Raw genomic sequence first — 25263 nt, 5'->3', positions numbered from 1 at the left:
TTAGTGTTCTGAGCTTTAGATTTTTCCATCTGTGTAGTGGGACTAAGTATATCTACCTGATGAGATTAAAGGAGATAATGTAAAGAGGTAAGTCCTTAGCAATCCTGCCAAGCAGGAAATAATAAATGGCAGCTATTCTTACCATTTTTATTGTTTTAATTCATGTAGGGGGTCCAGGAGGTAGATAACAGCACGATCACAGGATTAAAATTTAGTGGAAAATTAAAAGGGGAGGAAAACAGAAGGGTCTGGATCAGTGGTTCCAAAATCTGATTGAGGGTTGGAATCAGAGTCAGCCTGAGAGTTCAGGAAAAGAATTATAGGCTCTTCCCATGACCAAGTGAATGAGAACTTCCAGGGCTGGAGCCTGGACAACCTTAATTTTAAACAAACTCTTCAGATTATTCTTGGTCACCCAAAGTTTGAGAACCATTTCCTCAGAGTGGTGCTTGAGACATCTGTTGGGGCACAAGAAGAAAATAATAGATCTTTCTGATTTTTCTTGTGTCACCTGCTCTAGGCTGAATGTTTGTGTCCCCCACAAATCAGTATATGAAACCTAGCCCCCAGGGTGATGGTAAATGGATAGGGCATTTGGTAGGTGATGAGATCATGATGGCAGAGGCCTCATGAATGGGATCAGTGTCCATATGAAATGAACCCCAGACAGTTCCCTAGCCCCTTCCTCCATGTGACGTTACAATGAGAATATGGCCATCTGTGAGGTCTTCATCAGATACAAAATCTGCTGGTGCCTTGATCTTGGACTTCCCAGCCTCCAGAACCGTGAGAAATAAATTTCTGTTGTTTGTAAGCCACCCAGTCTATGGTATTCTATTATAGCCTCCCAAACCAATGAAGATATCACCTTTGAAAATTTTGTGTATATATAATGCTTATAATATATTTATACTGTATCACTTGTATACAGTACTATGTATTAGTGCTATATACTTTATAAACAGGTAAATGTCCATGTATTTTGGAGGGGCACTCAAAATTTTTTTCAAATTGACAAAAGTGCTTCATTAAAAATGTGTGAAGGCTCTGCCTTAGAGGGATGCAATGGCCCCCAGGCCTTTGGGACCTGATTATAAGGTAGTTGATCCTATCAATACATTGGAATCAGTAGATCCATCAGTGGGATCTTTAGTCATTTCCACACCCCAGAAAGCCCAGCAGGTGATGGAGGACACTTCATTTCCCATGGCCTGATCCCACGGAGCCTGAAGCCTCCAGCGAGTTAGCAGCATTGTGCACAGTGGTAGGGCCCAGTGCTTTCTCTTGTCTGCAATCCTCAATCTAAAATAATAATGGTCTTACAGCTAGATCCCTAAAAATTGCCCTGTACTTGCTTCCTTTTCATTTGAAGAGCTTCTTGAAGAAATAGAGATTTCAAGAGGCTGGACTTTAATGACCTGAACGTAACCTTTCCTTTTAGTGTAATGGAGATAAGAAAGTTAATCAGAAGAAAAAATATTTTACATAGATAAAGACAGCAAGAGGAGGGAGAAGGCGTGGGATCAAGGTGAAAATCTCTGATGATGGGAGACACAGGGCTTTATATTCCAAATCAGATTTTCTTGCTTTCATCATCAGAAACTGGGGATACCTGAGAATTGTAGCCTCTTGGCAGAATTCCGAGGAAAGAATAATTGAAACAGTACGTTTTGGATTGGTACTATTATTTCCCTCATTTTACAGTTGAGATTTAAGAGATTAAGAACTAGAACAAAACCATATTTTATCAGTAAAAGGCTGAGGGAGAGGAAATCAAGGCCACCTGAATCCAGGGTCAGTTTTCTAAACCATATGCCGTCAATCCCTGGCTTTCCTCAGGCCTGCACTGAGCTTTCTTTCCTCATTCTTATTCCACTGCCAAGATGAAATTTATAAAGTTTGTAGGATCACGTCATTGGAAAATGACTACCCTCTCCTACACCTGCTTGGGGCCAGACTGCCACCAGGAAAATGACCAAGCTTTAATGGGGCACAGATCGATCTGTGTGGACATTCTTGTACTACATGGGAATGAAACTGAGCAGGACCCTGTGGGGCTCCTGGACATGAAAGCTTTTCTGTGTCCCCCATTCCTTGTTTGTAGGGAACAGACTCCAGCTTCCATGACCTTCCCTGAGTTGCAAAGGGCAGATTCAAACAGTTGCTAATCAGGGAAGGGAGGGGATGCCGAGACAAGGGAGGAGCCGTCAAGAAACGATAGTGCAGCCTTGGGGGCAGGTCATGGTTCTGCCTCAGGGATACACATAACAATATCTTTAAGTTCTTTATAGAACTAACCCCCCCCTCCCATTCTTCATTCCAGAGAAGACCACCTGAGGGGCCAGATTAAAGGAACCAGAGACGTTCATCAAGAGATTATCTGAGACCAGATTAAGGAGTGCAGGCCCCTCACACACCCTAATTTATCAGCAACCTCGCACTTGAACTATTGCTATAAAACTCCTCACTAAAACCTCCCGGGTGGGGGACACACAGTTTTCAAGGGCAGGAGCCTGCTGTGTCCACCTTTGCTTGCCAAAGCAATGAAGCTATTCTTTTCTACTTTACCCCAAACTCTGTCTCCGAGATTCGATTCAGCACTGGTGCACAGAGGCCGCGTTTTTGGCAACAAAAACAAGTAGGGACACTTCTTTGAGCTGGCTTGGAACATGTCCTTATTTGAAAAGGGGTTGGCCTGGAGTCTAACCTTTTCCTTATCTGTTTCCTTATCTGTTTTTTAAGACAAGTAAACAAATGAAAGGTGAACACAAGATTGCAGATGATGTTTTAGATTATCTGAAAGAATGTTTCAAGCATTTCAAGCAGGTATTTATTCATCCAAGATCATCATGCCTGAATCGATTAACCTTTTCAGATTAACCTCTGCATGGGGTCTGCCTCTGACTAGTTGTGTGACCTTGTGTAAATAATGTAACCGCTCTTTGCCTCAGTTTTCTCATCTGTAAAATGGAAGTGAGGATGAAATGTTATTACATGGAATGTGCTTGGCACAATCAGAGCTCATTTGATTTTTGTAACAAATGAGACAAAAATTAGTTCCTCCATTTTACAAGTGAGAAAACTGAGACTCTGAGATTCCTTGTCTGAGGCCACATGTCTAATCTATGTAGATTGGATCTAAGGACTTCTGGGTCCCTGTAAACTCTGATACTCTCTCATTCCCAGAGTCTAAAGTGAAGAGCTAGGGAGCAAAGAGATGAGAACTCCTTTTACACTTATTTTTATGTTTCCTGATCTGTGCTGGCCCTTTTATTCTCCCCATCAGAATTACAGCTGCCGGTTTGTGGAACAATGAAAGAACAAACAAACAAAACCAGAGCTATCTTTTTTGTGACTGGATACTCCGGAACCAATAATGCATTTTATGAGTTTAGTAGTTCCAGTAGAATGGAAAAGCTTTTTCCTCTGTTTGCATTATGCTTGGAAGCAAAAAGAAGTAAAGATTTAAGTTGGTTTTGAACAGCTAGACAGACACAGACCATTGCTGGCTCCTTCAAGTTTGGCAAGGGTTTTCTCCTCTGTGGGTAAGAGGGTGGGCATAGTAGACTCTGTGCCAGCATCCTACAGCTGCTTCGGGTGTTGGTTGGGCTTGATGAGGGGTGCTCATGCTGGGCTCCCAAGGGAGACCAACCAAGCTATGAACTGAATTGGCTGATTGCAGTAAACTAAGGGCACAGTTTGGGAAGGTGAGCCATTAGCACGGCAGCTCTCTTTCTCTGGGTCCCAGTGCTTCTGACAATGGGATAGCCAGAGGCACTGTCCTTATTCCCAGTATCCCCTTATTCCTGCCCCAGGCAGGACTGGGGCATCACTTAGATCGAAGTGGCCAAAGACTCTCTACAGCAGCTGGTGTTTGCTCCATGTCACACAGTCATTTCACAAAAGCTTTCTGAGCTCAGCAAATGAAGTCCTTGGCTACAAGAAATCAGGAACAGTTCCCAGAGATATGCTTCAAGTGCTGCCAGTGACTCATCATGTTTCCACAGGGTATCTTACTGTCATGATTAGTCATCAATTCCTAGGCAGGCCTAGAAGTCAGGGGTTAACAGTTCAGGTGCCAACTCCCAAAGATAACAGACTCTATGAGATCTCACTGAAACCTCAGGAACAACCCTATAATGATGCATGTATGATTATTCCCTTTATACAGAGAGGAAAACTGAGGCTTAGGGAGGTTACTGAGTTGCCCAAATCCACACTCTAGTAAGTGGTGGAATGAAATCTGAAATTATGTTTGTCTTACTCCAAAGCACACACAACAAAAGGTAGTTTTGCCAAGGTTGTAGGAATTGGCTATGAGCTCTTCATGTATCTAAGATTTAAAAAAATGATTTTGTGGGCTTCCCTGGTGGCGCAGTGGTTGAGAGTCCACCTGCTGATGCAGAGGACATGGGTTCGTGCCCCGGTCCAGGAAGATCCCATATGCTGCGGAGCGGCTGGGCCCGTGAGCCATGGCCGCTAAGCCTGCACATCCGGAGCCTGTGCTCCGCAACGAGAGAGGCCACAACAGTGAGAGGCCCGCGTACCGCAAAAAAAAAAAAAAAAAAAAAAGGAATTGTGCTCTTGCACTGCAGATAAAGACATAGAGCGTGTGTTTATTATTGTTATTTTATATTTAAAAATTTTATTTAATAAATTTATTTATTTTTGGCTGCATCGGGTCTTTGTTGCTGCATGCAGGCTTTCTCTAGTTGTGGCAAGCAGGGCAACTCTTTGTTGCGGTGTGCGGGCTTCTCATTGCAGTGGCTTCTCTTGTTGCGGAGCACGGGCTCTAGAGCACAGGCTCAGTAGTTGTGGCACACGGGATTAGTTGCTCCGTGGCATCTGGGATTTTCCCGGACCAGGGATCGAACCCCTCTGTCCCCTGCATTGGCAGGCAGATTCTTAACCACTGTGCCAACAGGGAAGCCCCTATTATTATTATTTTAAAAACAAATGTTCTCAAGCCGTTTCTCAGCTATTTAATGGAGATAGCTTGAAACAGCCCATGAAACATAGCAGAAAAGAGATGTAATGGAGACATTATGGTTGAATTATATAATTTATACAAAGATTAATTGTCCCCAATCAACAGTAAAAAAGACCAGCCAAGATGAGGGGACTGGAACCTTTGCCCAGGAAGCTTTGGCATGGACAGAACAGTGTGCTTGATAGGAAATTGTCAGGGTGAGACTGCTACAAAAGACCTAATTTATACACCATCAATAGTCATCCAGTTACTCTTGAAACCATTTGGGTTAGGTCATGCCTAAGGGTCCTCCAGAATGCAACAACGAGATACTCTGACATGCTTTGATAATTCTGTTAAGACATAATTTTTTTAAAAAAAGGTAAAATCATGACTCTCATTCAGATATAAAACTGAACATATGGTAAGTATTTAACTCATTAATGAGGAAGCTGTTCAGGGTGTTATAACTAGTTCAAAGGAGAAGATAAAACCTCCACAAATTTATATGGATAAAGGGATGTTGAAATGAATGGGCAAGTGGAAGCACATTTAGCTTCCGGGGAAGTCAATCAAACTTCTACAGGATAGCACAGAACCTGCATTTTGCACTTGTGTTAGTTCTCTACAATGTACACAGTTGTAAAATGCCTCTAGAATCAGATAACCTAGGAAGGCTGTGCTGGGTGTGGGCAGTGCATAGTTTTCTATTGAAGCACAAAATTTCCCTTGTCATTCCTGTTGTTAAGAAATGATAAAGGAATTATTTAGCTGTAGAATTTTAAGATAACAGGTTATATATAACTATTTCTTTTGGAGGAAAAGACTGTCTCTTGATATTTGTTTCTTGAGTGGAGGCTTTATGATAGCAGAGAATTTGTATTTCCTTGCTGGCTTCTCTGTTTTTAGACCCATTAGCAAGCAAATTATTTAAAATCTTTGGGCCTCAGTTTCCCTACTCTAAAAGAGGGACAGTACTATTATTAACTTCATAGGATTTGGGGGAAGAATGAGAATAATCCGTGAAGGGTGCTTAGCACAGTGCCTGCTATCCTTATTTTTACTGATTACAGTCTTTCATCATGCTTTTTATTTCTCCTACACATACATGTTTCTTCCCTTCTCTTTTTCTACCCATTTAACTGACTATAATAAAGAACAGATTTATAGTGTTTTTGAAAAAATAATATAGATAGGGTCTATGCTTCCTGGTCTTGATTTTGAAATTGACTCCCTAAGTTGTTATGCATTCCTTTGTATTAAAAAAAAAAAAGCACTCTCCAAAACATATTTGTTTTCTGAATACTTCCCATCATCAGTTTTAGAACAGCTAACCCTGAATTTAAATTGAAAAATGTGGCTCCTTTTCTCAGGTTAATGGCCAGAGAAAGCAGGCTCTAGAGTGGGAAAGGCCCACAGAGGGGTCCTTCCAGGGGTGCTAGGGACAGGACCCGCCGCCTGGAGAGGTCACGATCGGGAGTCAGGACTGGGAAGTCACTGGTGAGTCTATCCCCGTCTGACTCCTTAGACCCCAGGGGTCACAACCAAGGGCCAGAGAGTCTGCAGCAGGCACAGGAAAGAACTGACCACAAAGGTCTGCCCACGGCAGGTAGTGCAAACCTGCCTTTGGGAAGTTTTTTTCCTTTGGGTTGGGTGGAGGGGGTGAATATTTTCAAACGCGAGGAGGAATTCCTGGAGGTCTCTGGGTCAGGATACCTGTGTGGATTTGACCCCATTGTCACCAGCGAAGCCCATTAACAATTCCCGGGAAATAGAAATAGAATCTGGGTGATAAAGTCTAACCTTTTTTTTTTTTTTTTTCCTTTTCCTTTATGCTTGGTCTAGTTGCATTTGCTCAGAGGTGGTCGCGCGCACAGGCTTTGTACCCGGCCCTTCAGACCCGAATTCTTGGTGTGAAATGGCTATGCCCGGCACCTCAGCTCCGGAGCGTGCGCAGAAGCGCTGCACGCGCCACTGCAATTCAAGATGGCGGTGGGGGCGGGCCGTGCGCAGAGACGCTGCGCCGGGAACGTGAGCAGCGCGCCCAGGGCCCGCCCCTGGTAGCTTCATCCCCTCCCTACTGAGGAGATCTCTAGAAAGCAGTCCACCTCACGGCCTGTCCGGGAGAGTGCCGACTCTGCGGAGCGAATGCTCACCTCTCCGTTTTGTGACGGAAAGATAAAGCTTTCCTTTGCTTCTGAACCAAAGTCGGTCTCGTTCCTGGCTCAAATGACACCTGGCAGGAGAACGCTTGTTGGGGCCCAGCTGGAAAGGCCCAGCGCCATCAGCCCCAATTTCAGTTCTCCCACCTTGAGAAAGTGCCAGATTATTCAGGTGAGGCCCACAGGCACCCTCCCCTTTCCTTAGCAGCCTGAGTTTTGCAGGGAAGAAGGCATTTGAGTAAGTGCTTTGCTCTGAGTGAACCAGGATGGGGAAGGAGCTTTTATCTCTAGGCAAAGTTCAGGGAAAGGAGAACAAAAATATTGCTGTGTCTAGGCTTCCTTTAAATGTATGGTAACTGGAGTGATACCCTGGAGAGAGCTGTTTTTCACTCCACAGTTCCACTCCGATCACGATCACGTAATCTGACTGTCAGGCTGAGCGGGGGCGGGGGCGGGCGGTGGAATCCTGGGAGAAAGAACCATCATTTTGATGCCTCAGGAAACAGCGACGATTAGATCTCAGCGGTCAACGGTGTGTAATTGGGATTTTGGGGCTGGGAGAACACAGTCAGATTTACACAGGGCTCTTCGCCTCTGGGCATTCTTTTTTTCTGCTATCATATCATCTCTGGAGCAAAACTGCTTGTTTTAGCTCTTGATAGAAAAGTAACTTCCCTTTTCCATTTTTCACAGGCAATGTGTAAACAATGAAGAAAGTGATAGGATGTCAATATGTGTAGCAATACCTACTTTTGGCCATACTTGGTGCCATGGAGAGAGACCGTAGAGTAGAAGAGCTGAGTTTGAGTCCAGTTCTACACTGTTGTGACGCTTTTACAATGGGGATAATGAAACCTGTGATTCCAACCTCACAAGGCCATGAGAATGAAGAATGGTAAATAACCAAACATTCTGAAGCAATAAAAGAACCCACATGAAGGAGAGACCCCAGGCTGGGATGTCAAGTGGGTGAGTGTGTTTGTGGAACACAGAGATTTCAGGAGACTTGGGGGCCCAAGCAGTTCTGCTTCCTGACCTAAGAGCAGGACACCCCTCGTCGCCACAGGGGCCCAAGGCAGCTGCCAGCCACCAGCAGAGGGAAAGGTCTGGCTCCTAGCTGGTCAAGGCTCTCCTAGAAGGCATAGAGGGAGTGCTAAAGTGCCCACCTTAAGTGGTTTATAGGTGTCGGGGAGGAAGAAATTTTCCTCTACCATTCTATGTTCTTCTGACTGGTCTAAGAGTTAAATCGACAGGAGACAGATTAACAGGAGAAAAAGTAAACAAAAGTTTAATAACATGGGAGAGACCCAGGAAAACTGAGTAACTTGCCAAAATGGCCAAAGCCCTCCCCTTAAATACCATCTTCAGCTAAAGACACAAGAGGATGTTGGGGGTAGTGGTTTGGGACTTAAAAGGAGAGGAACGCAATTCCCGTGAAGATGGAAAAGCAAATGTTTGTTAAACAGTCATTTGCTGGACCACACAGAAACAATGGGACACAGAGTGGACTCTGATCTCTAGGCCCTGCTGTGTTTTTCCTACCACACTTACCCCATATTCTTTGCAGAGATCTCTGGTGATAGCTCTGTTCTGGAAACAGGCCCTCTGTCTAAATTCTTTTAGGTAGTTAGGGAGAAGGTCACAGTTTCTTCCTGAGTCTTTTGGGCTTTAATTATTTTCATCTCAAAATAATCTGCCTGTCAAAGAGACCTTTTGGGGTGGCAAATTTTGGCTCCCCTATATGGGCTTCAGCAAGGAAACCAAAATATGAATGGGCTACCTCACAAAAATAATACCTGCAGACTTAGGAAGTAGGGGTCAAGGGCAGCTGAGATCTAGTGGGAAGCAGGAGAGCTGAGGGCTATTGCAGTGAGGGAATTCCTGGGGACCTCACCCTTACTCGCAAGTGGATAAAGCCTGGGAATTTTAGTTATTAACGTGGTAAGGAATTAATATTACGATGAAGCTTGCTTTAGGTGTCTCTCTGACTCTCTTTGCTGCCTTCCTGTCTTTGCTGCCCACTGCCCCCAAACTGAGTTCAGAGCCTTTGAACTGCCTTCAACCTCCCCCCTCCCCCCAGGAAAATTGCTGCTTGGTTTTGCTTTCTCCCTGGAGACCCAGGAGGAGAGAGGCCTCGGTACACAAGTGAGATCCTCCAAACAATGCATGTGGATATTAAAGAGAAGGTGTCAAAGGGCTGAGCCCTGGGAGTTTCAACACTTGGAAGTTGGGCAAGTGAGGAGGCACTTTTCTGCTTTTGCCAAATTATTTCTCAAGAACAAGTTCTTAATGATAATGAGACAGGCTGGGAGCTGGGACCCTTTGCTGCAAGTGCTGCAGTGCTTGCACCTGGACACACCTCTCCTCGAGCAACAGAATGCAAAGAAACTATAACGGACTAAAAATAACTCTGTGCATGCACAGTTGGGGCAAATTCTGGACAAAAGATACAAAAAGACCAGACAACCCAACTGCCACTTCTGAAGAGCCAGGGGCAAAAGCAGGGTACTACACATGCCCCCTGCACTCAACACCACCAGAGCCTGGGCAAAACATCTAAGCCATCCCTCCAGTCCGACCCCTGGATACACCCCTACCCTCACCCCATATAAGGAACCAGCTTGCCCCCCACCCCCTCAGGGAGCAAGCAAGGGAACCTATTACTTGTTTTTGCTCCCTCCTGCTACAGCAGGAGCCCCAGTAAAGACTTGCCTGAATTTCTTGTCTGGCCTCTAATCAATTTCTATGGATTGGGGAAGGCCAAGAACTGTGGTCGGTATCAGTAACATTTCTGGTTGAAGGGTGGGAACAATACTGCTATAAATGAATGTATGAGTCAATTTCTGGGCAACTTCACCATCATTGAATATTAGCATTCAACCTTTTTGTTTTGTTTTGTTTCTTTTAGAATATGTAAATCGTCATTTTCAGACTGCTTTCACTTACGTTGCTTTGATTTCTGGTGAGCATTAACATTTACCCACTGTTTGTCTACTAACTGTATTTCCCTTATGGGAATGGTCCCGTCTTTTACCTGTTTATCTTTGGAAATCTTGACATTTATCTTACAAATTTGAATTAGCTATTTTTGATAGATCTTAATTCCTTGTAATGTTTGATAAAAATATTTTCCCTCTTAAAAAAATATCTTTTGTAATGCTGATTTTTATAGTGCAATCGTTTAAATAGCCTCAAAGCTGATAAAGTTAAAATTCCCCCAGACAGGTGATAACCCTTTTTTTTCAATTTTCTGCAAGTTCTTCCATAATTAGATTTTATATTTAAATCTTTAATCAAACAAAGCTTATTTTGGTGAATGTTTTATTTTTAATAACTTTCTCTATTATAAAATCAAAAACACGGCAAAAAAGATCCATAATTTCACCATCCAGAGATAACCACTGTTGACATTTTTGTATAGATACCTCTAAATTATGTTTCCTGTTTATATATTTGTTTTTCAAAAAATACCTGCTAACATACTTTACAAACTCTTTAATAACCTGTCTTAACAACATATTAATGACATATTTCAGTGGCATTAAATATTCTTTTAAAATATTGTTTGAAACAGCTGTGGTGCATTGTATTCTATAGATGTGCCATAATTGGCTTCATTCCCTACTGTTTTTTATTAACTCTCATGTATCTAAGATATCACTGTTATTAACAGCGCTGGTATAAACATACTTAAGCATAAATCTTGGTCCCCATTTCTGATCACTTCCTTTGCTTAAATTTCTTAAAGTGGAATTGCTGAGGTAAAATTATAAATATATGTACATATTTTTTTTACCTTTTCTTATATACTGCTATGTTAAGTAAATGTATATCATCTTAAGTCCTCATCAACAGTGAATGGGTGTGCCAACCCTTCCCCCTTGTTAATATTAGCTATTAACATTTTTGAAATTTCATGCTCAATTGATAAGCCAAAATGGTATGTGTATGTTTTAATTTTTTTTACTAGTGAGTTAAAGTTGAATTTGCCATCACCTCCATTTTTATTGGATATTTTCTTTCTTTCTGAATTACCTGTTAATGATGTTTATGTATTTTATACAGTAGTTTATATATTTTTATGTATTTTAAAATTGAGGTGCTCGTTAAACACTTTAGTAATTTCAAGTACACAGCTTAATGAATATTTGTGAATATCACCTTGCTACACAGATCCACCAAATCCTAATATTTTGCTGTATATGCTTCCTATTTTTGTTAAGAAATATACCTGTATACCTCTGTTCCTCTACCCTAACCTAATTTCATTTTCTCCTCCTCAGAGGCAACTCCATCCTGAGTTGGTGCCTGTGAGTTTCATCTTTGTTTATGTTTGCAACATAGGTATGTAGCTATAAATATATAGCATATTTTGTATAAATTATTATACTCATCTATCTGCAATTTGTTTTTTCATTCAACATTATATTTTTGAGATTACTTCTGTTGATAAAACTGCTATAAATGGCCCCATTGTATGAGTATATCACAATTTTTTCATTCTGTTGTTGGATATTTGTGTGGTTTATTTTTTGTGTGTTTGTTTTTTGCTATTAAAAACAATGTTGCAACACACTTCCATCTTCCACAAGTGAACTTCTAGAGTTTACCCCTAGAAGTGAAATTCCTGGCTTGTGAGATATGTATCTCTTCAGTGTTGCTAGATGTTGATGGTTTATTCTTCAAAATGGTTATACCAATGAATACATCATCAACAAAATGTGAATGTTTCTCCAATTTTTCCACGTCATCACCAGCACTTGACAGTGCTGGCTTATTTCATTCTCACCAGTTTGATGGATGTAAAATGGTATCTCATTGATTTAATTTTCATCTTTCTCATTACTGGTAAGGTTGAACATATTTTTATATGTGCTGTTGGTCATTCAGATTTCCTCTGCTATCCACTGCTTGCTCGTATCTTTTGCCCACCTTTTTATTAGTTCATAAGTGTTTTTCAGTAAGAAAAATATCTTCTCCCAGTTTGCATTGTCTTTTCACATTTCTTATGATGTCTTTTGTTGAACAGAATTTAAAATTTTCATGTAGTCAGATTCATCAGTCTTTTCCTTCAGGAACATCCTGTAAGGGAGGTAAAATTTTACCTTTATACTCTTAGGGTTTTTTAGCAGGGTCTGAGAATTAAACTGATACAAGACAGACTAACAAGAGAAAAGCATACAAATTTATCTAAGTGTTACATGACATGGAAGCCCTCAAAAGACCCAAAGAAATGGTGAAACTTACAATCTTTTATGCTGGGTTGAACAAAGAGAGGCAACTGTGGAAAAGTAACTAAATTATGAAGAGAGGTTAAAGGAAGATAAAAATTATTTTAACAGGGTCTGTTGGTAAAGAATTCTCTTGGCTTTGATTCCCCATTGGAAAATGTTTTGTTTCTTCTGTTACTGGGAAGGCATCTTCCATATGGGAATTTTTATCTCCTGTTTTAGGAGGAAAAGGAGAGATAAGAATGCCCTTCTCATATCTGATGTTTTTCAAGTGCCTGTAACTCAAAATAATCCTTCTGCCAAAGTGGCATATTTTGGGATAGTGTATTCTGTCACCCTCCAATCCTTTGTGTCTTCATTTCTTCAATTTTTCTTTTAAATCTCACCAAAAAAAGAAGCAATTCTTTTATAAAAGGGATTCTGCGATTTGCCATAATCTTTCACATTCCTAGAATTTACCTTTATTGGTCACCATGCGCTCTTGTTACAGCTGCATTCTCTAAGTTCAGTTAAAAATGATTTTTCTGCCTATGTTCATTGGGTCTGACATGGTGAAGTGATTGGTAAAAGTTAGCAGATAGATGATATGCACAAGCCATTCCTACCTTGCATGCCCTTAGTAGATGCTGCTAATTGACTGCATTAGTTTCTTCATTTATGTGTATTCCCATGTATTCATTTATTCACTTATCCAACAACTATTTTTGGAAAATCTGCTATGTGCCTGAGTCTGCTTCTAACTTTTTCAAAACAGTTGTATTGGAATTGGTACTTGTGCATGTTTACCGTACTAAGCCTATGTGTTTATGCGTGTGTGTACGTGTGTGGTATGTTTTACAGATCTGTGGATGAGGATGATAATTATCTCTTAGAATGAATTGAGTATCAGGTCTTGTTTCTCTGTGATTTGGAACTGACTGCATAGTATGGGAAAATCTGTTTGTTGAATTCATAGAAATATTATTCAGTGTATTTGTTTAGGTCATACTTTTTTTTGGTGGATGAGGTATTTCTTTAATAACTTTCTCAATTTCCTTCTCCATCATTATTTTCATGTTTTTGTATCTTGTGTTGCCAATTTTATATTGCCCATTTGACTAAACATTTCAAATTGATTATAATAAATTGTGCATTGCAATAATTTATAAACATATATATATATATATATATATATATATTTTTGCGGTATGTGGGGCTCTCATTGTTGTGGCGTCTCCCGTTGCGGAGCACAGGCTCCGGACCTGCAGGCTCAGCGGCCATGGCTTACGGGCCTAGCCGCTCCACGGCATGTGGGATCTTCCCAGACCGGGGCACGAACCCGTGTCCCCTGCATTGTCAGGCGGACACTCAACCACTGCACCACCAGGGAAGCCCAATAATTTATATTTTAAAATCCTTTATATCAGTTGTTAAATCACCAGTCTTCTTTTTAAGTTTGTTGATTAATACCTTTTATTTATTATTTTTACAAGGGTTTTAATCTATCTTATTACTATTTTCAGAGAATGAGCATTTAAATTTATTATTGCTACCAATTTTCTATTTTCTAGCTTATTTCTATCCTTCATCTTTATTCTTTTCTTTGTTTTCTCTTATGTTGACACTCTTCATAAGATTTTAAATCAAGTGCTTAGTTCACTTATTTCTTATTTCTAAAATAAGAGCACATAGATCTATATCTTTGCCTCTGAGTCTTGATTTGTTCATACCCCCGTCATTTTTAATAGGTGGTATTTTCAATTTTATAATATTTCAGAAATTATTATCATGTCCTTAATATTCTGCTTGACCCTGTTGCTTAGGAGAATTTTTGTTGCTGTTGTTAGAAGTTGTCAGCCATTTGTTTTTATCGTAAATTTTTGTTTGTATTTAATTTTAAACTTGCAGAAATGTTAAAAACTAGATTCACCTTTAGCCAGATTCACCATTTGTTTGTTTCTATTGTTCTCTGATTGCTTTATAATTCATTCTCCATATATGAATTTTTTTTTGAACCATTTGAGAATAAGTTGCAGATGTACATACATACCTAAATACTTCAATGTATATTTCCTGGGAGAGACATTTTCTCTTATAAAACTTAGGAAATTTAACAGTTAAGAACATTGGAAAATTTCATATTGATACTATACAATTTTCTAATTCCATAGTCCATATTCAAATTGTCAGTTATCACAATATTGTTTTATATATATACTATAGTTAGAGTATGTATACTATATATACTATAAATTATGTATAACAAATAGAAATAAATTTATATAATCTATATTTAAATTTATAATTAATTTATATTTAAATTTTATTTATTGTATATAATATATATTTTATATATATAGAGAGAGAGGGTGAGCGAGAAATTGAGAGTATTCTAGAATTTACCATACTGAAGATGACAGTGGCAACAGCTGAAATATTTGAATGTTTACAGAAACTACTACAGATAGGGCACTCAGTATATTAGTATTTATTTTCTTCTTGTACCATGATCTAAAGAAGTTCATATTTATTTTCATATTTACTATTGTTTTATTATGAACTTACTATATATTCAGAGTAGAAAAATAACACAAAATAACAATAATCACCCCAAATTTCAGAGCCTAGAGACAACCATTGTTAGTACTTAGATGTATCATTTGTGCTTTCAATCAACAAGATTTCTGTGGACTTTTTGCTAGTTACTTAATGATTCTGTTAGGAGGCTGCCAGTTTCCTTATCTGTAAAATTATGTTAATAAGAGTACCAACTTCACAGAGTTGTTGTGAAGAGTAAATAAGATCAAGAACGCTCAGGAATAGAAGTATATTAAAGCATATTAAATTATTATATGTAGAAGGTAGTTGTCATTATCTGCTATTATAGACATCATGCCTTGCTTTGAAACTTGAAAATATCATTCAAAGCAAGTTTCTTGGCAATATCATATAAAGCAAGTTCTTAAAACAAAGATCTATGTTCAAAATGGGGGTAATCAGCTTCATCCTTTTCTCTAACGATGTCTCAAACTTTTCTCTGAGATAATGGGAATAACTTACAATAAAATGGCTGAGAAGCAGTGGTCCAGGGCCCCTGAAGTGTTCCCAGGTTTCAGTTCAACTGTCCGTCGCTGCTTCTGGCTGCACTGTGGAGTTTTACAACTTGACTTAAGTTCAGCCCTGTCAGAAATCACTGCCTTGCTTTCCATTTAATTAAGCAAGCGTTTAGGTTGTACAAATAAGTTATTTGCTCCCATAATGGGTATTGAAGATGCAGGCTTAGCTGGCCTGGCTCTTCTCATCAGGGGGGGAAAAACTGAAACTAAGGAAAACAAACGAAACAATGGTGGGTTTTCTACTTCCTGGATTGTGTAACTTGTACTACATCCAATGAAAGCCATCTGGTGGGCACCCAGGCATGAGGACTGATTCTCAGCCTGTGGTTCTCCTTCTAGCCGTCCTCCAGCCCCTGCACAACTGGAACCTCTGCATCAGTTACAGCTGCTAGGAATTGAAACTGAATTCTTACTCACTTTTGCTCCCAAGGACCAAAGAGGGACAGAGAGGATAGCTAAGAAAGTCTGAGGTTTAAACTACAGCCCATTTTTAACTTTCCAAAATGGTCTTGGTATTTTTGGATCCAGATAACCTTAAATCAGACAATGCTGTATTACCATATTGAGGAATAAATATCCTATAATATTATAATCTGATAAACTCCAGAATAACTTGATTTATTTTTAGTTGCAGGAGCTTCTGATGGCTTCTCTTTGATCAGTCAGAGGGAGATATGGGTTCATTTCCCCCCTCATGCAATAGAGCAGTTTTCTTAAACTTCTCTGATAATAATAATTTCATCTCTTGTTAAACATTATGTTTCCAAGTCTCTCCCTGGAGATTCTGATTCAGTGCATCTGGGATGGGGCATCAGATTTGTGTTCTTAACGTGAGAAAAGCTTGGGAAAAATCGGAGTAGAGGGAATAGTCTGTTTTTAGAATCAGACAGCTGGGGGCTGAAATCCTGGGTCTTTCACTTACTAGTTATGTGGCCTTGCACATATTACTTAACCTTCCATAACCTCATTTGAAAAAAGTGGAGATAAAAACATCTACCTCAAAGAGTTGTTGAGAGGATCAAAGGGACTAAAGCCTTTTATAGCATCTACTTTTCTGAGGCTGCTAAATCATTTCCACTTGGGTTAATTTGAAGATGATCTGTGAACTTATTTAGCACACAGGCATAATGGTTTGATTTTTTTTTTTTATCTTTTCCATTTGTTCAGCAGATGCTTGTAAAGCTTTTATTTATTTATTTATTTTTTGGCCACACCACATGTCTTGCAGGATCTCAGTTCGCTGACGAGGGATTGAACCCGGGACATGGCAGTGAAAGCCCGAATCCTAACCCCTAAACCACCAGGGAACTGCCTGTAAAGCTTTAATTGTGTGCAAGAAACTGGGGTTCTCAGAACCCACTAAGCACCTCCCCGATGGTGTGGCGTGTCCCCATGGCCCACCGCAGGCTTTTGAAGGGACTGCCCAAATTTCTTGTGTGTGTGATTCTCTGGGGCAGGCTTCTAATTATCCAGGGGACTCCCTGAGTTTAGGAGTGTAATTGTCTTATCCTCCAATTGTACTAGAAATTCCAGTTTTCTTGAATCCAATCAAATATATGTATATATATTTTTTCCCTCTGTAGTTGAGGCAATTCCCCCCCTCCAGCTTCATTGAATTATTATTGATATATGTATGTTTAAGGTATACAATGTGATGATTAGAGACACGTATACATTGCAAAACGATGACCACAATAAGGTTAGTTAACATCTCCATCCCTTGACATAGTTATGTTATATATTTTTTACTTGTGTGGTGATAATATTTAAGATCTACTTTCTTAAAAACTTTCAATATATTACACAGTATTGTTGATTATAGTCACCATGCTGTGCATTAGATCCCTAGACCTTATTTATCCTTTAGTGGGGAGTTTTGTACGCTTTGACCAACATCTAAAAATGTGGGATGCTTCACAAATTTGCATGTCATCCTTGAGCAGGGGCCATGCTAATCTTCTCTGTATCGTTACAATTTTAATATGTATGCTGTTGAATCGAACACCATGTACATATATTTTTTCTTCAACAGAAAATATACATTTAAATTATTCCATTTGTTTCTTACACAGAATATGTTCTAGGTGCTTTGCATTATGCAATTTTCCCTTCCTGGCCAGAAAAACCTTTGTACTTTTTTTCTCCCATCCTAAAAGCAAAAAATCCAATGGATTTCTAGAGAATATATTTATACTTCCTTTATATTTAGCCTTGCTCCCAAAGAATTTAAGGCACTTTTAAAAGATACAAACAATGCAAGATTTCTCCATAGTGACTGTATCAATTTACATTCCCACCAACAGTGCAAGAGGGTTCCCTTTTCTCCACACCCTCTCCAGCATTTACTGTTTGTAGATTTTTTGATGATGGTCATTCTGACTGGTGTGAGGTGATAACCTCACTGTAGTTTTGATTTACGTTTCTCTAATGATTAGTGATGTTGAGCATCCTTTCATGTGTTTGTTGGCAATCTGTATATCTTCTTTGGAGAAATGTCTATTTAGGTCTTCTGCCCATTTCTGGATTGGGTTGTTTGTTTTTTTTTGATATTGAGCTGCATGAGCTGCTTGTATATTTTGGAGATTAATCCTTTGTCAGTTGCTTCATTTGCAAATATTTTCTCCCATTCTGAGGGTTGTCTTTTCATCTTGTTTATGGTTTCCTTTACTGTGCAAAAGCTTTTAAGTTTCATTAGGTCCCATTTGTTTATTTTTGTTTTTATTTCCCTTTCTCTAGGAGGTGGGTCAAAAAGGATCTTGCTGTGATTTATGACATGGAGTGTTCTGCCTGTGTTTTCCTCTAAGAATTTTATAGTGTCTGGCCTTACATTTAGGTCTTTAATCCATTTTGAGTTTATTTTTGTGTATGGTGTTAGGGAGTGTTCTAATTTCATTCTTTTACCTGTAGCTGTGCAGTTTTCCCAGCACCACTTATTGAAGAGGCTGTCTTTTCTCCATTGTATTCTTTCTCCATTGTATATTCTTGCCTCCTTTAACAAAGATAAGGTGACCATATGTGCGTGGACTTATCTCTTGGCTTTCTATCCTGTTCCATTGATCTTTATTTCTCTTTTTGTGCCAGTACCATACTTGATTACTGTAGCTTTGTAGTATAGTCTGAAGTCCAGGAGCCTGATTCCTCCAGCTCTGTTTTTCTTTCTCAAGATTGCTTTGGCTATTTGAGGTCTTTTGTGTTTCCATACAAATTGTGAAATTTTTTGATCTAGTTCTGTGAAAAATGCCAGTGGTAGTTTGATAGGGATTGCACTGAATCTGTAAATTGCTTTGGGTAGTAGAGTTATTTCCACAATGTTGATTCTTCCAATCCAAGAACATGGTATATCTCTCCATCTATTTGTATCATCTTTAATTTCTTTCATCAGTGTCTTATAGTTTTCTGCATACAGGTCTTTTGTCTCCTTTAGTAGGAGACAAAATCCTAGGTATTTTATTCTTTTTGATGCAATGGTAAATGGGAGTTTTTCCTTAATTTCTCTTTCAGATTTTTCATCATTAGTGTATAGGAATGCAACAAATTTCTGTGCATTAATTTTGTATCCTGCTACTTAACCAAATTCATTGATCAGCTCTAGTAGTTTTCTGGTAGTATCTTTAGGATTCTCTATGTATAGTATCATGTCATCTGCACACAGTGACAGTTTTATTTCTTCTCTTCCGATTTGGATTCCTTTTATTTCTTTTTCATCTCTGCTGTAAGCCCTGCACACTGTTTTAAGTTTTCCACTAGCCCAAGACTTTATGTCCTAATCAACCTTAGGGTCGCTAAGAACCTACAGAAGAGTCATGAAGTACCATGGAAACTATGTGCTCTCCAATATTCCAGCCAAATACAAAATGAATCAGGGAATAAGGAAACCTCCTGCTGTGGAGTTTATGATAGCTAGGTGGAAGAGCTGGGCCAAGGATCAGCAAATCCCCTGGTCCGGAAGCCATAACCATGGCAACACTAGTGATGGATGCTCTACTCCTACCAGAAATGACACCCTTAAGAGGCACCAGGAAAGAGAGGAGCCTGTCATATTTCTGGGCTAGGCTCTTGGTAAGGGAAGTTTATGTAATTTTTATGCAGAATCACTGGGAAAAAATAAACAGCCTCTTTCACATTAACCTTGCAAACCCAAATCTACATAGTAAAGGGAAATATCCAGACACACAGCCTGGCTGAGGCCAGGTGTGAGTCTCTTGTATAGGAAACCTGTAGCCTGCTGCAGATTTGCCTTTTATTCTCTTTACTTTCTAGTGACAGTGCTGTGCAGAACTTTCAACAAGAAAAGCCCAGAGGAGGATAGTTGCTTTTGAAGCCACCATTCTTGTCTGCCTCATTCATTTCAAACAGGGGTACTTCTCACAGAGATGAAGGCCTGTGTACAAACAACAATGCCCATTGCACTCTCTTGCCACCAGCTGTGATGTGGTGTCTTTTGAATTCTGCACAGAAGCTTCCTTGTTTCAGAAACTGATTGATGGTTCTTCTGAATGAAGAAGGCAACAAGAACAAAAAGCAGGGCTCCTGGTAAGGCAAGGTACTTCGAGAGAAGGGACTTGAAAGCACTTAAAAGGTAAACACAAGCCTTTGTGAAAGTAAAGCATTCTGAAAGGCATTGAGCTGTTCCTGGTTGATAACCTGCAGTTCTTAAGGATCTCCAAGTGCTTGTGCAAACGTACATAAGCTCCTCGGAGACATCTGACTCGGTATTTTAGACTTTTTGGTGGAGGAAAAAAAATTTAAATCCAAATAGATGTCATAAAACAGAAAACAAATTGAAATAAAAACCATAAGCAGCCCGAGCTGGATTTAAGGCAGTGAAACAGAAAACAATGCATTGAAAGAGCTTGTAATGAGGCACCTCTGCAGAGAAGAGGGCAGGTGATTTCTCTTTAGAAAGACATGGAAAGGCCTTCAAAGACTCCTTACAAAGACTCCTTACAAAGACTCCTTACGAACACCATGGGCAGTGTTAGGACCTGCTCTGTGTGAACTCTGAGAGATGGGCCTCCTCTTTCCATAAACCCTTGTCTTTCCCTTTTGCCTAACAGATAGAAACAAACCAGTTAAAAACAGCCATAAGAAATCTAGCCACAGTAAATACTTTCATCATAAGAAACTCTATCAAACTCCCTGTGGGTCAGCATTCTTCATGAGTCCGTGTTCGGGACACAGTGCTGGCTGAGGAGCGGGTGGGGGAGGGGTTGTAAGGGTTGGAGGGGTGGGGAAGTTAAATGAAGCAGGAATCCCTGTCCTGGTCAGTGGTTCTTACACACCATGTTCTCATTAAAAAAAAAAAAAAAAAAAAAAAAATTGCACCAGCTAGATGGTATTCCACTGTGTAACTATCTTAGGGTTAGTATCTCATTTACACAGAAAAACAGTTAATCAAATCAGTCACTCTTGGTTGCCCACCCAGCAGCCATTCTCTTCTTTAGTTTTTTGCCTGCAGAGCCCCAGTTTTGATTGGGAGTCCTCCTGCCCTTATCGTGATTCAGGGAAGGGTGACCCTATCCCAAACTCCAAGAGTAAATCCTGCTTTTGTTTTTTTAATGGTGGCTAAGGTAGGTAGAGTTTTGAGATGGCTCCCATGATCTTCACCCTCTGGTGTTACTCCTGTGATCATGGCCAAAGGCAGATTACCTAGGTGGGCCTAATCTCATTCAGGAGCCCTTTAAAAGCACAGAATTTTCTTCAGCTGCTGGTAGAAGGAAAAGTTGGAGAGATTGGAAGTATTGATATGAGAAGGATTCAGTGCACCATTACTGGTGTTGAAGATGGAGGGGGTCACGTATAAGGATGGAGAGCCGTCTTTGGAGTTGAGAGTGATCCCTGGTGGACAGCCAGCAAGGCCATGGAGACAGTCCTACAGCTACAAGGAACTGAATTCTGCCAGCAATCTGAATGCGTTGGAAGTGAATTCTTCCCCAGAACTCCAGATGAGAGCTCAGCCCAGGTAACACCTCGATTTTAGCTTTGTAAGTCCCTAATCAGAGAACTCACTCAAGACTTCCTGGACTTCTGACCTATAGAGCTGTTAGAAAATAAATGGGTATTGTCTTAAGCTTAGCCCGTGGTTATTTACAATGCAGCAATAGAGAACTAATAAAGCAACTTATAGTGTCAAGAAATTTATATTTCTGCTGGGGAGGAATTAATTTGCAGCTCTGACCCTAATCAGGAATCAGCAAGTTACCTGTGGCAGAGGCTGGTGATTAGTTATCCAATAGCCACTCCCAGCTTTTGCCTTGGTGCCCACACCTCCCTACTTCCCCCATGAAAGTCACAAATACCAGATTCTTGCCTTCCTCCCGCCCTTGCTGCTGGGTGGTCATGTGACCTGGATCTGCCTTTGGGTATAGTCATGTGAGAACATGAGGATAGAGCTGTAGCAGCCATTTTGTAGCCGTGAGGTGAGTAGCCTAAGGATGGTGGAGTGGAAAGAAGGAAAGATCTTGGTTCTTTCAATGCAATTTTGTTTTTCTTTTGTGACAATTTTGAGCTAAGGTGCCAACTCTGGAATTGTGTACTTGCAGATCTCTTGTAAGATAATTCTCTTAAGTCACTCACAGTCGGGTTTTCTGTGGCTTGAAGCTGAACATACCCTTACATGTGCTTCCTACTCTAAAAAGTGTGGTAGGCAGAGTGCAGAGACATCTGAGGTAGAGTGAGTGTAGAGGTTGGGGAGCAGGCTTTTGGCACAGGTAGGAAAGGGTCCATAGGTATCCAGGGGCATGAAGGAAAAATATTCCCTGAGATTCTTCCCCAATGCAAGAAACTTTATGTGGTACTAGTCATATGGACTTGGACCATTCATCTAATCTTGGTGAACCTAAGTTTACTTTTCAAAGTGAGGATAACAACACCTGTGTCACTTGGTTCACTTGGTTTTATGAGGATCAGATTTGATTGTGTATGTGAACTTGTATTGGAAACTTTAAAAGGAAGCTCTGTTATAATATCAAAGCCACACTTGGTGCCTGGTACATAATATGTGTGCTCAATAAATATTTGTTGGGTGGATGTGCTGTGCCTGTTTGTCTACATCAGGGTTGTTTGCATTGCACTGTGAGCTTGGGGGTTGCACTGCTGTCTGACTCATTGCTCCATATAGTGCCTACTCCAGACAAAACTTAAAAGAGGGTTTCACTAAATGCTTTCTTCTTGGCAGTGATGTGTTAGGTACTGCAGCCTGGATAGGGAATTCAGCTTTTGTTTTCTATGGATTTTCCACTAAATATGCTGTGACGAGGTGTCTGTTTTGATCAGGGATACTGTCAATTATTCCTCTCCCTTCTTGACTTTCTCTATGATTTAGGGTGTGAAGACATCTGTTGGCTTTAACCTATCACTGTTGTGTGAGATACTTTGGCTCCAATCAGTAGGGCTGTGTCCAAGGCAAGCTGGCCCCCTGTGAACTCCCAGGCTGCTGAATCAGTCATCTGCCAGGTGACAGGTGGTGCCTTTAAGATATTGTGGAGCAAAAGGAGACAGTAACACCTGCCACTTTAAAAGCTTCCCTATGCCAGACAAACAAGGAACTTATTTGTTTCCTTTGGGCTTGCCCCCTGTAACATCAGCCACTTTCCCAAGTCCTAATCCATGTTTCATATTTCATGCATCCACTTGTGGATCTCATTGACTCTTGGCCTCTCCCAGATGGACTCCTGGGACTGTGGCTTGTCACTGATTCTGTGACAGTCAGCTCACCCTGGTTTTGGTGTTGCTGTGCTCTATGCTACACTGGATATGAAACACGCAGAAACATGACTGAGGGCAGACAGGCCGAAATCTGAGAAAGACTTATTTCAGTTGCTCCCCAAAAGGAATTATATTGGAATAAGGCAAGAGAGAACATTCAGAAGTGTCTTCAGAAGACTGGAGACACTGAAGTCTCGATGGCTTAACAAATAACAGTGAAGTTGAACATAGTATTTAAGTACCAAGACGTAGATGGCGTAGCACTGATGAAACAGGATAGGGGTGTGTGCGGGGTGTCAATGACACGATTGTGCAGCCAAGATGAAGAGAGGCAAAGAAGTAGATGTTGATCTTGAGGAGCAAAACCATGGTTTGGAAGCAGTGGGCTTGAGAATGAAGCAGTGGGCTTGAGAATGAAGAATGGGCACCAGAGTCAGAAGAGGACCACTCTCTTACTCTTCCTGGGATCCAGGAACCCCTTGGGCCTCAGTCTCCTCATCTATCAAGGGAGACCCCAGCACTTCTGGCCTCACAGGGTTACTGTATGTTTTTGATGATCTAAAACGAACATGACAATAGTATAGACAATACTATGAAAACGTAATGTATGTTGCCTTCCCCTTGGCATCCTTGTTTATTTCCGTGTGCTTGATGTAAAGCACAAGCAAGGTGTTTCCTGGGCTCTCCGTTGTCACTTCTAAAGCTGCTGCCTCTCCTCCCCCGAGGCCATGATGAGAGTTATGGGCATGGCCTTGAGGGGGATATTCCTTAGACAACAGCAGGGATGATGACAGCTCCTCTCAGGGCGTCACAAGGCATCCCTCACTTCTGGATGGCTCAGAAGTTTAGTTGTGAAAAGTACTCAGGTTCTGAAGAGCTGGATTAAAGACAGATGGTCTTGACTTACAGTCACAGGTCATTTTGGGCAAAAATGAGCAGTGAGGAAAATTGGTTTGAAAATCGGTCAGTATCTCCTACGTTCTTAAAGTTGGGAGGAAACCTAGAAGGTGCCTAATGAACGGCCACTTGGGGTCTGAAGGAGCCTGCTGGTACAAGGTCTCCCTGCTTCTGATGTTTACACACGTTTATGCCCTTTGTCACGTGATGTCTGTCAAATGTTTGTCTCTCTCTCGCGCTGTCTCTGTCTCCCTCTCCCTTTAAAAACAATATTTCTGGATCTCCTCATTTGTTTCTCTTTAGCCACTCTCTTTTTAGATGTATTCAAGTTTTGCAAATTTAACTTTTAAGTAAACTTTTTATTTTGAGATAGCTGTAGATTCATGTGCAATTTTAAGAAATAATTCAGAGAGATCTCATGTGCCCTTTACCTGGTTTCACCTAGTGCCCTGCATCTAGTAAACATTTGCTGAGTAAGTGAACTGACTTCCACAAACATAACACTGACTGCCCTATTTGGGCAGCACTGTGCTGGGTCCTGTGGGGTTATGAGGAGGAATTGTGGCAGGAAATGCCCCTGCCCTCATGTGGCCTACAGTGCCTGACTTGGGCATGGCCTGGTTCACCTGCTTTTCTTTCTGGCCTTACCCTCTGGGGTGCCCAGGTCCTACGTGTGCCAGCCCTAGTGGGCCTAGTTGGGGCTTTTCCATCCCAAGCCTATGCCAGAGGTGAGTCAGAGTGTGCGAACTCTCACCCCATCCCCTTCCCCACCCAGACACGCGTGCCATTTCCTAAAGGAAAGCCATTTTTGTAACTGTCAGAGTTGGACTAGAACTGTCAAAGTATTCAAAAGCACCTCTAGTCACAGTTCTATTTTTCCAGGATTGCTGTAAAAATATCATGACTTTTTCATCAAAATTGAGAATAACAACAAAGAGAACCTGAGAACTAGGTGAAGAAGGGGCAAAAGGTGGCAATGGCCCGGAGACAGCAGCAAGATGTTCGAATGCTGTGGACAGTGGCACATGTGGGCACACACCCCACTTCCCGCTTCCCCCACCCAACCTCCACCTCTGCCCCCGCACCTCCTCCTCATCCCTGCTGTGCAAGACTCAGCTGAGTTTCCTCCATGGCCACGGTGCACAAGGCTGTCCCACACAAGCCCAGATGGCTGCCTTTATGATGGCCCTGTGATGCCTCAT

The 25263-nt window shown here is 40.8% G+C and overlaps 1 protein-coding gene and 1 non-coding gene across 3 annotated transcripts in view; both read right to left on the bottom strand.

The window, feature by feature from the left end:
• The window catches only part of LIPC (lipase C, hepatic type), a 174744-nt gene extending 159073 nt beyond the window's left edge, over positions 1-15671 (bottom strand). Inside the window, exons 1-2 of one of the 2 annotated variants that reach the window (XM_067748251.1) lie at positions 15402-15671; positions 12064-12213 (exon numbers count right to left, since the gene is read on the bottom strand). The gene's annotated coding sequence lies outside the window, so the exon portion shown is untranslated. The remainder of the gene's footprint in view (positions 1-12063; positions 12214-15401) is intronic. The other variant, XM_067748243.1, reaches the window with a different exon arrangement.
• Positions 15672-17355: 1684 nt separating this feature from the next.
• Positions 17356-17462, bottom strand: LOC137208217 (U6 spliceosomal RNA). The gene has a single exon (XR_010935542.1). It is a non-coding gene; the product is annotated as a U6 spliceosomal RNA (small nuclear RNA).
• Between the last annotated feature and the right edge of the window lie 7801 nt (positions 17463-25263).

The sequence above is a fragment of the Pseudorca crassidens genome, chromosome 1 (genome assembly GCF_039906515.1).
Source record: "Pseudorca crassidens isolate mPseCra1 chromosome 1, mPseCra1.hap1, whole genome shotgun sequence".
Taxonomy (NCBI): domain Eukaryota; kingdom Metazoa; phylum Chordata; class Mammalia; order Artiodactyla; family Delphinidae; genus Pseudorca; species Pseudorca crassidens.
This window is presented reverse-complemented; position numbering and strand designations above follow the sequence as displayed.